This window comes from Symsagittifera roscoffensis, chromosome 5, assembly GCF_963678635.1.
Source record: "Symsagittifera roscoffensis chromosome 5, txSymRosc1.1, whole genome shotgun sequence".
Classification (NCBI taxonomy): domain Eukaryota; kingdom Metazoa; phylum Xenacoelomorpha; order Acoela; family Convolutidae; genus Symsagittifera; species Symsagittifera roscoffensis.
In genome coordinates this window covers 26,825,313-26,842,459 of record NC_087066.1, presented here as the reverse complement: position 1 = coordinate 26,842,459, position 17,147 = coordinate 26,825,313, and the positions used below count along the sequence as shown (strand labels likewise).

The following is a 17,147-nucleotide window of genomic DNA, read 5'->3' as shown; positions in this document are numbered from 1 at the left end:
ATTGAGTTTTCAAAAATTTCCGGGAAATCTCAAAAACTCAAAGTAGGCAAATAAAACCAGGCCATTAGTATGTGAGGTTTATCTATGCCGATTGCACTGTCGTTTAATTCAGCAAAATGTAATTTCGTCCATTATCACTTGAAGTTTTTTCGTACTTTAGGAAGATATTGTTGTACGAAGCTCAAGTTCAAAAAATTATATATATTTCACTTGTGATTATTTTTCGTTAAGTTACTGTGGTTTGAAAATTGCTAGTTTTGACAATTTGGGATAATTAACCCGCGCGATATATTGCGTTCTTTTACGCGAAAAACCGGGAGATAATTGCGTTCCAAGTTGAATTGACACCAGCAATTTAGTCCTACTTAGCGTGTGGGGAATATAAATAAAACTCTAGAATATTTTTCATTTTTTTTTCAATTACTTCTACAACTATTGAATAAAAACTTTTTTAATTGGACTTAAAGTGCAGCCGGGATATTCAGGGCTTCGCCCTGATATACAAGCAGTCTTGTTTGCATCTGCTTCAGTTGATTAATTTCTTAGTTTTTGCCTTCCCTATATTTGTTCTCTTCCTTGCTACTATTTCTCCTTCCATTTGGACAGCTCTTGTTCTTATCTTGTCAATCACTTTTCTTCTATGCCACGTGCAACATTCAAAGTGAGACTTCATTTATATTGTGATTTTTCTTTTTTTGAACCGGTGTCTTGTTAACTTTGTCTTCTCAAGTTGTTGGCTCTTTTTCCTCCCCCCCCCCCCCCTCCCCCCCACCTGCAAACAAAAAAAAACTCAGATTTTAGTTATTTCAAATGCATCGCAAAAAAGAATTCAGAAACTAACTTTTTAAAATTCTGTGCTCAGCAGGTATTAACTAACTGTGCAAAATTAGAAGATTACGATGCGTTCCTTCATAAAATCTCAGATAGCGACTTTTAGTCAACATGGGCAGCACAAAAAACATTCCAAATGTAGGTAAGATACAACAAAACTTCTCGTCTTTTATTGTCTATGGAGCAGTAATAACACGAAAAAAAAATAAATGAAATAAAAAATGAACATTTTTTTTGAATTTGAGGTTTTTTGTGAAAATCATCACCCCACATTAAAGTCAATGTGATAAATTTTGCTCCTAGTAACAAATCGATTATGGAACTTCAATAATATTAATCAATTATTAGAGCTTATTTTATAAGTTACTTAATATTGCGCAATTTACTTGATTTTTAGATGGCTGTTTGGTTAAACCGGGATTTGAACTGTTTGTAGTCTAGACAAAAAAATAACCATTGACTTACAGAAATCGAATGCGTTATTTCATCAGTAAACAGTCACTAAGTCTTAAATTAAAAAAAAAACATTTTTTAATAAAGTACAAAATGAAAAATTCCCAAAAGAATTTCGAAAAAGCACTACTTCTTATGTTTAAGCAAGCAGTGTTCTTAACAATTCCTTATTTGCTCGTCTGTTATCATTTTTTGACTTCTCACGCAAAATCGGAGCACATCTTGTTGTTCCGACCACTGAAAAGGGAAAGAAAGTTTGCCCATTGGATTGTTTTTAAACTTTTTAAAAGCTTTCTTCTTGTTTGCCACGCAAAATCAGTTTCCTGAAATGATCATCAGAGTAGATCGAGTAATTTATCGCTAGAAGGTTTTTTAGTCTTGGTTTGACTGAAGTTAAGAAAATCTCTAAACTTTTTTTCAGGGTCGAGAAAAGTGATTAGAATTTTTTTATTTTATTTTTGTACAATTTCGAGCAAATATCATTACCGGAATGGGTCGAATCATGTATGTTTTTAAAGCCCTTTCTGTGTTGATTCAAATGACATATAAAAATTTTGAAAATTTTTTCCCCGTGTCGAGAAAAACAGGGTGGAAATTCTTGAATTTTATTCTAGCTCCGAGCGTGTATAGCAAATAGGACTAAGAAAGTATGACTTATAAAAAAATTTCCTCTTAAAGGTAGTAAATTTAAGAATAAAAATTTTGGAAGTTTTTAGTGCTTTCTTGGCAATACAAATTTTTGAAAAAATTTTTCTCTGAAAAGTTATTTAAATAGTTTTTTGGATTTTTTTTTCATTTTCTTCGAGGCCAACTGTTGTCAGTTATGCATAATTCATTAAATTTCTACGTTTTCGATTAGTTTTTGAGCTCGACTTTTATTTAAGGAAAAAATTTTTTTTTTGTATTTTTCATGACTGGTCGGAACCTTCTGTGCTTTTTGCACAGAAACCGGCTATCCTTGTTGAATTTCAAATTTGTCGATGATTAAATAAAAATCAATTTATACACAATACGTCGTTAAAAGGCATACCAAATTGTGTTTAACAGCTTCTATAAATCTGAAAAAAGAACATCTTGTATTCAAAAAAATCCCATCCTCGAAGCAGCGGAAACGATGAAAGTTTTGTAATAGTCCTTGTTAGCTGGTGATATGAAACTTCCTGAGCGTAAAAAAGGTCTGACAAAAACGCCGACTACTATCTTTGAGCTGTGGTCAACCAGATTGCGGTAACGACCAACAAGGGCCAAAACTGATCATCTAAAGGTCATAAATTAATTAGCTCTACCTGCAAACCTCATGTCAGCAACAATGATTGCTGATAGTCTAGACATGAAAATATCGAATCCATTTCCTTGCCAATTTCCTTGCACAAACTCCGACGTCACTTGCTTCATTGAGGCACCAAAAATCCTTTTAGACAAACTCTGCATGCTTAATTTAACCCTGTCCCAAATCGTCTCTCTTCTTTCTGCCACCACGTGTTTTGCAAACCTGAAAAAAAAACGGCCCGAAATTAAGTTAAAATGGGTTTATTTAACGTTTGTAGACTTACATATACATAATATACACTCAGGTTTTTTTCTTTTCATATACCCTCCTTCTTTTGCACTTCTGCCGACTGTTTCTTACCATAGGTGGTGCTGCTATTGTGTCTTTTCAGCCCGTGGTCCTGTTCCCCCTAGCCTGAATCGCTTCTACACGCTTTCCTCTTGTCTTATCTACCTTTGATCGTCCCCTTTTTTCTCTCCCTCTCTCTCGCCATCTTTCAGAGCAGTTAAATGAACATAGAAGAATGTCAAATAGAAAGGACAATAAGTCGAAATTAGTTAACATTTTTGGGCATTGAATAATTTCTACGGTTTCTTTAGTTCCGAATTGTTTATGTTATCTCGTTTTAAGGTTGCTTTGGTATAATAAGGATACAAATAGGTGGAATTTGCATCATTTTTTGATGCTAATGAGAAGTATCGTAAACCATTTACATGTAAACACAATCGTTTGGCTTACAAAATAGTGCGAGTTTTCGGCTACTTGAAACAGACTGGTTGGGCACTGCACTAATTCTGCCATTTTGACTGTTCTGCAGTTGGTGTATTTTGGTTTTTAAATGAACCCATCCATACAAGTCTTTTCCTTCCAAGTCGCTTTCAGGAACAAGAGCTAGGCAGGAATTATGGAAACTGAACTCGAGTTGCAATTTAGAATATCGATATAAGTCATTTACACCGCTAATCATCACAAAAATCACCAGTTTATAACTTATTTCCAGGCTGGATTTACACTTTATGCGCTAGGATTATTCGCAGAAAATAAGAAAAAAGTGCAGAAAGAAGGAAAAAGTATAGAATAAAAGAAAAAGAGATAAAAAGAATAATCTACACTTGATCCGCGATTTGGATCTTGACTGACTTTTCCAACTACTGGGTTGTGATTAGTAACGCTTGTGTTCTTTATTAGCTCCCAACCTGCGTCAGTCGATGAAAATTGTCTGTTTAAGGAAGGCGCCATGTATGATCATGAACGAACTTAGCAATCAAATGAATGGGTCGAATTTGAATATTAATCAGTGATGCGTGGCCTATTTTGCATTTTTAAATCCACCTGAATTTCCCGCTTTTCCTTTCAACAGAGCGGCTAGCGTACCATTGGTAAGAAAATCAGAAAAAATTCCCCATTGGTAACTTAGTCGGCCAAAGTCCTTCACTCGCCTCAAGTATCTCCACAGATTATTTTGTTCACTTTTTCTTTCTCCCCCTCGCCTTACGGATGGCTTAACTGGCAACTTGACTGCTCTTGTTTGGCCCAATTTATCAGCCGAAATAAACAATATCCCTCATTTGCTTATCTCATTTTATACTCTGTACTATGCAGTTCTGAACATATTGCCCAACAACAGGTAAGACTCTCATAAAACTCCCAGATCCGATATCGTAGCTCTGATTTGCTTCCCAAAATCGCATCTGCATTTAAATAACTAAACCGATTTTAACTCAAATTCAAACAATGACAATGTATGTTTGTATAAAAAAAATTATCACGAATTACGTTCGTTTGGGCCTCGCTTTTAATTCCACCCGAATAAAAATAAACTTTTTCAGCGCCGGCTTTCATATAAGATATAATGAACTTTTCTGCGCTTCTTGTGGCATATAAAAAACTAATCTAAAAACGTTTTCGTGGGTTTGCAACGGTTTATCTTGTTTTATATTATTTCGTGTCGAAATTTGCAATTTGTTTCAAATTTGTCTTTCTTTTCCAAAAAAAAGATGACAAAGTAGTTTTAAAAAATCGCAAAAAAAACAACTGAAACAAAATGTTTTGACCACAGATAATAAATAAAAAGAAAAAGTTTAGAAAAACAAAAATAGAAGAGAAAGGTCGCTAAAAAATACGAAACTGTTTCAAAAACACCGCCGCACGCAAAGTTCCTGCGCACCCCGCTGATGCTGTAGCACAATAGAACACATGAACAATTTCTAGGGCATTCTGATAAAAAAAAAACTGTGGTTCACGTTGTCAGAAGTTTCCTGAAAAGTTATCTAAAATCTGATTGGTATCGGACCAAGCTAACATCCTCAAACCTGAAACGTTAACTTGATTCTAACGAATTTTCAGGCAATCACAGTTGAGCATTTCACACACAGCTATAAACATATTTAATTCGAATAAAATGCTGCTGCAGTGGGAGATCTTAACTTGGTCTATCTTGGGGGGGGGGGGGGGGGATCTTAACTTGATCCTTTTTTATCTTAGTAAGTCTTAGTAAGTCCCTCGCTGGTTCTGACCAGGTTATTATATAATTTTCTTTATTCCAATTGATTTTAGGTATCTTAAGAAAAACTGTTAGAGGATCAAGTGTGCTATCATATCAAAACCATTTGAGCCGCGATTAGGATTTGAAAAAACTCAAAAAAATTGCATCAGGGTCAAGAAAAATTGGTCTTCGTTCAGGCAGTTCAATTTAATTTGGAACGCAACTGTTGCGGAGTCTGATTTCCGGACTCATTCTAATTTTCAGTTTAAACTGTCAAGGAACCCTAAATAACAAGCTCCTGAAAGTTTATTAACGCTTCTCTTTTATCCCTTAAAAGATATTTCATCAGTTGGTTAAACCCAAGCTGATGATAATGAAACAAACAAAAAAGTAAATTATGACCTCCGCGAGTTTAATTTCAATAGATCACGTAAAATTTAAACAGTTTGAAGTCCTAAGTCATCATATCTTCCCTTTTGTTCTAAAAACCGCAGGCATAGGATCTCCGCATTGATCAATTTGTAACCGCAAATTGTAGCTTGATTTTGTCGTATAAATGTGGTTTTATAATGTTTTCTTTCACCGAACTGAGTTGCAACATCAGTTTTTCGCTGACAAAATATTTTGGTTTAAAAAATGGTTCAATTGAAGAGGTAATGTCTTTTTCTGACTTGAATGAAAAGTTTGCAAAAGTCAAACTCTACCAATACAGGCAATTTGATTTTTTTCCTAAGAAAAAGGTCTGCCAGTATTTTCATTTTCATTTTGGAGGTTTTTCGATGTTTCATTATTAGTGGCTGAAAAACGCTAAAATTTGGATTGCCGTTTTTGAAAAGTTTTTATGAAAAATTTGATTTTCTAAATTCTTTGAGTGTCGGAGTAGTTCTTCAATATTTGGAAAAACTTCTTCCAGTTTTTCCTTCCGTAAATTACGAGTAAATAGTTTTCCTGTTTCTAATTTGTGCTCCGTACACATGTAATTGTTCCCATAGTTCTGCTTCTGGCCAATTTGTCATTGTTTTTTCAGGGCGACGTTGTGCTTGTTTGGTACATTTCGCATCTAGTAACAAGACTTTCTTTAACTTTCAGGCCATCATGTACCATTGTGACTTTCCAGGCCACCTAATACTTTTTACAGGCAACGATCTTATAAGCATTGACTGCAATCTTCAATCGGTTCTCATCAGTTGAGCTTAATGTATCCATTTTACTCGATGATGGCTTCTGATAATGTTAATGTTGAGATTACTTGTGTCTCTGAAGACAAAATCGTTGTAGAAAAATTTGATCATCTCTTCTTCTGGCTTTTTTTTTTCAAAACCCAGTATAATTTACCCATCTGCTTGTTAAATCTGCTCCTCTGGCATGCAATTTTGCTTACAATTGATCCTCACCAGAACAATAGACCATCTGGTTAATCGGGCTGACTACCGTTTGTGTATCTTTATGTCTGGACCAAATATACAGTACAAGATTTTATGATATCTTTGACAAATGAACTTAGACCAAGTAAACGCTGCTTCATTTTTGTCACAGCAATTACAATTGCTAGAGCTTCTCGCTATATTTTGCCTTTATGTGTTGGATGTTGGTATCATTTTGTAACAACCGATTTTATATCAGGAGCAAAAAAAGAAAGGTAAGAAAAAACAAAAATAACCCACGGTTTTAGCTTTTTTGCTGCTTTTCGTTTTTATATTTCGAATGCAAAAAAATATTCAAGACTAATAACAAGGGTTAGTTAAACGATACGGTTGAAGATTAAATTCAACTGGTTTCTAATTCGCATAAATAAGACACTGAACTAGAGGTCAACACATAGCAGCTAGACAGACCTAGACTAACTGACAGGCAGGTACCAAATTCACACTTAATTATAGTATGAGAACTCTCAAGGATATAAATAATAATGGATAGCAACTGAAATGATTGACATCTAAATATGAAGCCCCTCAAAATTCCGTACAAATGTAAAATTTAAATACCCAGTAATTTAAAATTAAAATAATGCGTAATGACCTTCAACCTGCCGCCGCAACTAACGCATCAAAACTTTAACTTTGAGTTTTAGGCTTATGGCCATCCCTCTCCCTGGGTCACGAGTTTTAATGAGTTTTAAGATTTACTTGTTTCCTTCCCTGGGATATTTTCCTTTCTTCTCCACCCCATGGATACTGTCTATCATTACTCCTCCCATTTTATCGAAGGGCTTCCTTCTTCTTGTGCTTTTCCTTGTTCCCGAGCTTTTACTTCGACTGCCTGATTCTACGTCCTCCTCTTGGCTGCTGTTTGTAAGACATTCTCTCGCAACTAACGACGGTCTGTCCTGATTCCCTTTCCCTCGTTTTACTTTCGTAGTTTTAGTTTTCACCCTTGTTCCCGCTCCGTGTTCCTCCTGAATTATTCTGCTGCTACTTGGTCCTTTTCCCGCCGCAATTGCCTCATGCCTTTCCGAAATTTCGACTGGTAGTTGTGCTGGTATAATCTTGAGTGGCTGGTAATCCTCACTGTCCGAGCTTTCAGATTGATATGTGGCTACCGCTACTGGTTGTTTAGCTTTTGGCCGCTCCGATTTTGGGCTTTCTATTGCCCCCTTTTTCGCAGTGTGGCCAGCTTACGTTGCATTTCTTTGAGTGTGGCCGGCTTCCGTTTTTTTGGCAGGGTCTTCTTTGGTTTTACTGCCACGGCACTTTTCCTAATCACAGACCCGTTTTTCAGCTTGTTTAGACTCAGAGATTACATTAGATTTTAAGAGTTTATACCAATTTAAAGTTCTGCTGGTAGTACGCTGATAGAGATTGCTTGCATCTCCACTCCCTTGGATTTTAGGCTCAACCCCCGATTCCTCCCCTTGGTGCGTTTCCAGCTGCTGATCGCTATCAAGAGTTAGCGGTACCTTTCTTAACGCCGGAGCGTTAACCAGATCCGACCTCCCCTACCAGTTTGAATGCTTTGGGAACGCGATCGTGTTCACTTCAGGGTCATTTTCGTCTAAACACAAACATTTCTGTTTTAAGACGTTCTCCCAATTGAGATTTTTCAGGCTCGGTTTTTTCGTAAGATTGCGTAAAACGGTGTTCGCCTCCCGGCCGTGATGAGCTTCAAAAGTTGTTAGCTTATTCGTTGCTTTTTTGGAAAACCGTAGCGCGCCTAGCGCTTCATCGACCATAGATTCCAGAGGTTTATGCTTTTTTTTCGGATGCATAAGTGAGGACAAAATTCTTCAAGCTTCCTATCGTTCTTTCCACTGAACCCGTACCCTGGTGATCATTCACTGGGGAGTAAACTAACTCGATGCCTTCGCTGTTACAGAAGCTTTTAAATTTATTAGATGTAAGACAAGATCCCTGATCAATGTGTATTTTCCAAGTTACTCCATGTTGAGTGATGTATTCATCGAGAAATTTTAAAACTTTACCTGAAGTATTGGTGGTAGTAACCATCGCTGATGGCCACCTCGAAAAACGGTCTGTAGAGACTAAGACATATTTCCTACTTTCATTTAAGTAGCTTATTGGCCCCCAGAAACCCAATTGTAGATATTCATTCGGTTCCCTTGGTTGAGGGACTTTCACTACGTCTCCCTTGGGTAACAACGTTTTTAAGTTCTTACCCGCATCCATGCACTGTTGACAGTACGTGGCATTCGCTGCCAAACTGCGGTACATGTAAGGGTACCATACATCATGCGCTGCTTCAAACATGTTACTCTTCCCGTGATGGTAGAAGTGTATCCTTGTTTCGATTGGGACTTGTAGTGGTAAAGGAATGACCAGCCGTCCATCTAACCACACACAATCGTCCTTTAGTGACAGGTCATTGGCATATTGGGCCCAGTACTTTCCTATTTTCAGTAACTCCTCCTTTAAGGTGGTCTTCTTCTGCCATGCCTCCTTGACTCTTAGTAAGTTGATGTCCGCCGGTATGTTGGAAGCAATAAACTCCAACTTAAATAGATCCGGAAACGCTGTGGATTTCTTAATAACTTTGCAATCGCGCGGAATAATGGACATAATTTGCTGATTAGGGTTAATAGTAGGAAAAAGTTCGCCTGGAAATTGTGAAGGAATAGAAAGTACGGTGTTATTTTTGAATCCCGTGTAATTTTTGTAATGGATTCAATTTCCGGGTTATTATCAGCGATTTCATCGCTACTCATGAGGTTCTAGTCTAATCTAATCGGAGAGTTAATTTTAGAATCAAATTCTATCACTGGAAAGGAACAATCTGAACTATCATCCATTTTATCTGATTTCTGTAAATTAGGTTGTTTGAACCGTCTTCCAAGGGAATGATATATAGAGCGCACTGAATATCCCTTGGCTTTTGTTGATGCATGCGATATGCAAATTGATCGTCTCCTATTGGTCGGTGTTTTCAACATGACTTTCCGCCCTCAACCGTCGTTGTTCGTAAACATGTTTTCCGTTCTTGATTCTGATTGGGCGAGAACTGTCTAGATTGTTTAGAACCAGTTTCTTTTGTGTCAATATGATTTCGTTTACCAAGGGATTTAGGATTGTTCGTGAAACCAAGGGATTTCCTAATTGAACTTAACTTTGCAACGGTGAATAAGTTATCGTACTGACTTATCGGTTTTGGGGGTTCGCTAGGGTGTCTTGACAAGTAATCCGCGAGTCCGATTTTTGCACCCTGTTTATGTTCTATTACAAAGTCAAATGGGATAAGTCTATCCAGCCATCGTGTTAATCTTGAAAATAGAGTTTTGTTTTCTTATTATTTCTGTTGAGTAATGAACTGAGAGCTTTATGGTCTGTTATAACAATAAAAGATCTTCCGAGAATTTAGTTTCGGAAATATTCGGCACCCATACCACTTCCAACATTTCGAGCTCGTTTGTGAGTACTTTTTCTCTGCTGCGTTGAAGAAACGTGATGCAAATGAGATTGGGCGCCACCCTTCTGTACCCAATTGCTCCAAAACTGCTCCAAGACCATTGTCACTTGCATCGCAAACAACCCTTATGTCTTTGTGAATGTCGAAGTGTTTTAATTCGACAATGTTTGCCACCCCCATATTAATGTTCTGAAAGGCATTTTTGCACTCCGCGGTCCAGTTATAATCATTCTTCTTGCTGAGGAGCGGTCTTAGGGGAGCTGACATCTCTGCTATCGCCGGTAAGTATTTATGAAGTCTGTGAATTGAGCCCATAAATGATTTCAACTGAGTAACTGTTTTAGAAGCCGCTAAAGCATCGATCGGCGACGTTTTACCTTTCAAAGGCGTCACTTCCGTTTCTTTTATACGGTGGCCGAGCCATTCACATTCTCGTTTTGCGAACTCGCACTTAGGTAGTTTTATTGAGATGTTTTCGCGATTCAATTTTCGAATGATCTTTTCAACCAAGGATAAGTGTGCCACCTCAGTTCCCTTGGTTGTAACCAAGATATCATCAATGAAAGCGTTCGCTTGAGGGAATTCGTTTCAAATCGAGTCTATTACCCGTTGGAACTCTGCTGGCATTAACGTTAGCCCGTAAAAACCTGTTCGAAATCGGTACGTTCTTGTCGACCGTCCGCCCACCAATGAGAAATTACAATGTACACTTGTTTCTTCACTGAGTGGTAGTTGTCCATACGCGTACGTTAAATCCATCGTGGTAAAGTAAACCTCCCCTTGTTTTTTCTCGGAAATAGGTTATCCTATGGTATCTACAACTTCTTCTATGTTAGGCATTTGGCAATTGTTTTTATGCAACTGTTTATTCAGTTCTCGAGATTCCAACGCTAACTTCACGGACTTGTCCTTTTTTACGGTAATAACAATCGGAGAAACAAAATATCGATCCGAACAATCCTTCAATTTTTCAATGTGTCCCTGGGCTAGTAGCTTATCGATCTCTTTATCCACTTTATCTTGAAGCGTTACCGGCATTCTCCGGCCCTTTTGTTGCACAGGTACGAGATTTTTGAAAAACTCCGCTTGGACCTTTCCGATCCTAGTAAAAAGTTTCGGGAATACCTTACTAAAATACTGTTGCCAGCGGTCCATTTGCTCGTCCTCCGGTTCTTCAGCTTGCTCCATCTAAAATGTACTGTTTTTCATCCCTTGGATATTCATCAATGCTCCCCTTGGATCTGCTTGCATCAACTGTAGCCCAAGTTTCCCCATCATGTCACGTCCCACAATTGCGGGTCTGGTCCCTCCGATGACTCTAACTTCCTCTCTAGTCTTTCAGCCGTTTGATGCTAACTCAACCTCCTTTCTCCCCAAAATTTTGATCCGATTATTGCTGTAGTCCTGAAATTCGTCATATTCCATGTCGTCTTCTTTCAAGTTGATTCCCGTTCGTCCCACTGTTTTCTTCAAGTCGTCAAGTGTTAGTATGGATATCGGCAATCCGCTGTCAATCCAGATGTTCATTGGGTGTCCATTAATGTAGATTTTTAGTTTAGGCCCGGCAATTTTCAGTAGTGTCTCCTTTTTACGTTTAATCGCCATAACCATATAGTCATCTGAACTCTCCGATGACCAGCTGTGGTGCTCTCTTTTGACGAAACTCACTGAAGTTGCAGCATTCTGCGACCCAACATCATCCGAGGGAGTATCCTCTTTGTCGAACGGTTCGTTCCCTTGGATTAGTCCAACTGGTTGTCCCCCACGTGACAGCCGTTTTTTCCCCGACAAGTTTTCTCAAAATGCCCGACCTTTTTGTGAAATTCGGCTGGTCACAATTGTAACATATACGTTCTTGCGTTCGGCCTCCTCCTCGATTCTGATATTGTCCCCGTCCCCTTTGTATTCCTCGTCCCCTGGATACACGAATTTTACTGATTGGTTCCGCCTTGATCTGTAGAGAACCCCCTGGGGTTGTGTAGGCCGTTCCCGTGGAACCTGGCGCTATTCCTTTGTAAGTCTTTGCGTATTTGTCGCCTCTATCATACGACATTGCAATCCTTAGTGCTTCCTCCGGGGTCTTCGTTTCCCTGCACAGCTCGTTCTGTGCGTCCCTATTCCGCATAATAAATATAAATATGTCTCTCACCATTTTTTGCTCTTGGGTACCCAGATTGCATATCGCCGCCTTTCCGCTGAGTTCTGCGTAGAACGATTCTAAACTCTCTCTCTCTTTCTGTTTCCAGAACAAAATCTGGCACATCTCATACGTTTCATTTTGCTCTTTCTGGAAAAGAGCAACACATGTATCCAAGAACCTTGAGTATCGTATTGCTTCCATATTCAAGTGTGGATGCTGATTATGCAGGGCCCGCTGTCCCTCGTGTCCTAAACATAGATACGGATTCGATATGAGTGTGCGTTTACCTTCTTCCCTTAGTTTGTCACAAATTTCTCCCAGGTAATTAATCTGCGCTTCGGTCAATGTTGACGGAAAATAAAATTCAGACGAAACTAATCCGTGTTTCGCCACCATTGCCCAATGGAATCGCTGTTTCCAATGTTCCCATAAGTTGGGGTTCCGCCTAATTCGGAGGCCAGAATGCCACAACTCCAAGGGGGTTTTCCCCCTCCATCCGCTGGCTGCGCCATAACAAGGGTTAGTAAAACGATACGGTTGAAGATTAAATTCAAATGATTTCAAGTTCGCATAAATAAGACACTGAACTAGAGGTCAACACATAGCAGCTAGACAAACCTAGACTGACTGACAGGCAGGTACCAAATCACACTTAATTATAGTATGAGAACTCTCAAGGATATAAATAATAATGGATAGCAACTAAAATGATTGACATCTAAATATTTAGCCCCTCACACTAAAGTCTCAGAAAACATAACTTTTCTGACCTATTTTGTTCATGCAAAACGAATTACTCTCTCAAACACAACAAAAATCTATTAATGGAAAGAAGAAAGAGCTGCTGTGCAAACAGTAGAGAATTTTTTCATCGCCAAGTATTTCATGACGAAGAAAATAGTAGACATTTTTCAGTAAATTTTTTAAATAAACAATTATAAAACATGTGTTCTAAAAACATCAATCAACAGCAATCGAGATCAAACAACAGCAATCGAGAAAGGCGACATGTCGTAATAGGAAAAAACTCTGAGCAAGCCAAAACATTAGCCAATACCTTGATTGAATTGTCGCCACTTTCTAAGTTGTTGCGTATAAGCTCCACTATCGGGCTGTTTTTATGGTGCAACTAATCAAAAATAATCCATTTAATTTTTGTAAAGAACAAATCCATAAGACGGTTTAATTTCCCGCGTTTTGATTTCGACGTAATGATGAAACATAATAGACTGAAAGCGCTTAAAACTTCTGAAAAGCGCTTAAAACTTCTGGGAAAAAAGAAAGCGCTTGGACTGAAAGCGCTTGAAACTTCTGGCAAAAAATAAAAAAAAATTTCAATTGATCTTACATGCTTCAATTCAATTAAAATTTACGCTCGTTTATCACCAGGGAGTAAAGAGAAAGCAAAAAAGTTCCAGTTTTTCTTAAAATTGTATCGTCCTTTTCTTAGAACTGACGGAAAAACTAGAGAACTATCAAATTTTGCTTTTAGTCATTGATTCAATTTTTACTTGAGACAGAAAATTATATCATTTGAAAACTATTGATGCTTGCGCGAAATTAATAAGTTTATTAATGTTTTTTTTTCGGCAAAATTAGCGGTCTTTGAAAGTTTCCAATTTGGGGATAATTAACCCGGATTTATTTCTTGCTATTATCGGATACGCGGATTTTTAATCCGACTCGGAAAACATTCTAAGCTTTTCCTAGAAGGTTTTTTTGATAATGGAAGTATTCTGAAAAGCAGAATTATCACAGTATGAAAGGTTGTTTTGATGATGCTGGTTTTTGGCTTTTTACACATTGAGCTCGTCAAAATTGGAAAATTTTGAGACATTTTCGAAAAAGCACTACCAGTTTAAGTTTGTCCTAGTTCTGATAAAAGAACACTTGATACAGTATACAATATTCGGTAATTAAGACAAAAGACTTTAAGGCCAATTATTACATTTCTGAGAAAATCAAAACGTTACATACAGTTTTCCAAATACTTTTTAGAAAAAGAAGCAGGCTTAATTGAAACACTAATACAGCTTGCTATCACGTGCTAAGTATTTCAGAAGTCCAGAGATTTAGGCGTCAGTATTTCTCCTATTTGTGATCATTGTTATGAAAAAAAAAAAGATTTGTATGGTCTTTTCGATAATAAAAATCCATTTTGCTGTACTATCTGTTCAAATTCACATGATTTTGATTCGATGCACTCAGTTAAAAAAACTTGCGCGTAAATACAAGACTTCAGTAACCTAGATTTAGTACTTTGTTTTTAAACTTTATCTAAACATGCGTTTTAGCTCCATAAACTATAAAAAGTGACCTCAAAAAACCACAAATAAAGCGAACAAATCCAGGCCATTAATTTCAATATTGAACGTTTAAAAATAAGCAGATAAATGAGTTTTCAAATATAGCAAAATCGAAGTCGGGTATTGAAAAATAACTAAAGCCCATTAAAAAAATAACAATTTTTTTTTATTGTTCCGACTTTCGTAACGAATGTAACGGGATATTTGTGCTCGGGGTGGCTTTTTTCCTCAGCCAAATTTCGACTTTTTAACTAGCCATTTTGACAGAGTTTTTTACATCATTCAAATTTATTGTTGTCCTGAGCTTAAATCTAAAAAAAATATTTCATCTGTGATTATTTCTCGTTAAGTTATGGGGGTTTGCTGTGCTGCTATAATTCTTTTTCTATTTATAATAACTTCGGCTTCGTGTAAAAGTAAAAATTGTGATTGGTTAAATGTTTTCCATCATTTGGACTCTCCATCATGAGACTATTCCACTTAAAACTTGATGTTTTTGAAGCCAATTACAGATTTGCAGAATTAATTAATGAGTTAAAGTTAGAGTTAATTGAAGCCAATTACAGAATTAAAATGTTTATTAATGCCCCAGCCAATTTTTTTTTCACTTAAACAGCTGTCGCCTTAAATTGCGGACACGCAATGGGTCATTCTCATTTCATATTTGCTTATTTTATTCGAAAGTTTTTTTTCAGCTCAAAAAATTGTCGTACTTAATATTGAATATGACTCAGCATAAGCATCCCAACTTTCTCGGTCGTCTTATTCTTCTTGTACCGCAAAATTGCGCTTCAATGATTTCAACTTTCTATGGAGAGCTTCATTTTGAAATATTAAATATTTTTTGCAGCTTCCAAGTTATTCAAATCATTTATGATTTATACATATTAAATTACTGTGACTATTTGATCAACAATTTTTTTTATGAATTGATTTTGTTTAATGCGACTTTTCACGTTGCAAATTGTTTGCAAAATTTATTTTTGTTAGAACAAAAACACTTACAAAAGAGTTTAAACAATCTATTATGATTGATAAAACATGGATCGTATTGAATTAAAAAATTAGTAATCGTATTATGTATTATTTTAAAATTCATAAAGACTGGTAATAAAATCTAATTTAATTGATTATTGAAAAAAAAATTCCAAGGCTGGACGTATCGTTTCTATCTCCTGAGGTGGGGAGAAACTTTGTATTTGAGTGCTTGTGTTTTTTTCAATGCAAAATCACATATCATGAAAAAACTTCGTATGTGTGTGGTGAAAGGTATCGTAAAAAAGGCATCTGAGTTGCAAGGAAAATTTTCCACACTTTTTTCCAGTTTTTTTTTCACTAGTTGCTAAGCTTTAAATATCTGTGTTTTTTCAGCTGCCACCATGCGAGTAGCCGTGTTAGGAGCAACTGGCCAAACAGGCCACGCATTCTGCAGTCTAGCCTTGAAAAACAGCCACCAAATTGTGGCCATTGTAAGAGACACGAACAAGATGAACGGTCTCGGGCTGGAGCCGAACGGCGAACTACTCTCGGTTGTCGAAGCCAACATCTTCGAGCCGAGCAACCTCGCGAAACACTTCGTAGGTGTCGACGCTGTCGTGTCGTGCCTCGGCAGCAAGTTCGTTCTTCCGTGGAAAGACGAGAGCACTTTCTATACCGACAGTTTAATATCAGTTGTTTCGGCAATGCGCGAAAGCAACGTACAAAGATTGATTTGCATCTCGGCTGCGATGATCCGTTCCGACCAACAGAATGTTCCGGATATTGATTTGAAAAAACCACAAGAAATGTTCAAAAATCCCTCAAGGGTGTTCCGCAAAGTAGTCAGAACAGTTGCGGTGACTCATCTGAAAGATATGGAAAAAATGGAAAACTTTCTCATCCAATCATGTCCGGATATCGAATATTCCATAATGAGGCCATACGCGCTAATTTCGAAGCCCATGAGCAATCGAGAAGTTGCCATAGAAACGGACACTGATCAGCTGGTAAACAGTGCTTTTCATATATACCGCGAAAACTTAGCCCAGGAAATGCTGAATGGTCTGGAACAGAATTTGTGGATCCAAAAAACGGTTTGTTTAGCCATGAGGAATTAAATTTTAGTATTGATTGATTGCAATGAATTGTTTATTTTCAGCCCATATTATGGTGTTGATAAGTATTAACCTCTTAAAAAGGAATTAGATTTAAATCCTGAGTGTATTTGCTAAATTTGCTATCTCTGTAATCAAAATTTGTATTTTTTGTATGTTTTCAAAATCTATATCACATGGAAAACTTTTTCATAAGCGTTAGTTAGAATAAACAACACTTGGTATAAAAAGAAATCCACAGAATATTTGTGCACGGTTTTTGTGTTTTTTTACATCAGGTAAATTTCGACTGTGTAAGATGGTACTAGTCTCCACAGACTTATTTCCACATAGGGCCATTTGTCCTGGGGTGAGCAATTCTTCAGAAAATTTTTTCGAGTTTTCAACAAGGTGGTTTTGAAGAAATATTTACACCACTTGAAATGTCCTGAAAAAGTTTTTGCGATCATTTTTCCTAACGTTTTGGGGTTTGGAAGTTTGTCAAATTGGGACAGCTGACTTTCATTATATTTCGTTTTATTAACGCGTAAGCGGCAATTAAACCAAAACGGAATTTTTCCAATATAAATTGAGGCAAGCTATTACGTGTGAGATTCCGATTTTTAAAAAATGATAACATTTTATCCTTGAAAAGTTTATCAATTTCTTGAATTAAAAATTATTTCCTAGACATTCAAGGGCAGTCGAAGAACTCACGGCTTGAAGCAGTCTT

General features: G+C 37.0%; 1 long non-coding RNA gene across 1 annotated transcript; it reads left to right on the top strand.

Moving 5' to 3' along the window:
* The first annotated feature begins 2,920 nt into the window (after window positions 1-2,920).
* On the top strand, window positions 2,921-16,522 carry LOC134846083 (uncharacterized). The gene is made up of 2 exons (XR_010162781.1): window positions 2,921-4,181; window positions 15,714-16,522. It is a non-coding gene; the product is annotated as an uncharacterized LOC134846083 (long non-coding RNA).
* The last annotated feature ends 625 nt before the right edge of the window (window positions 16,523-17,147 follow it).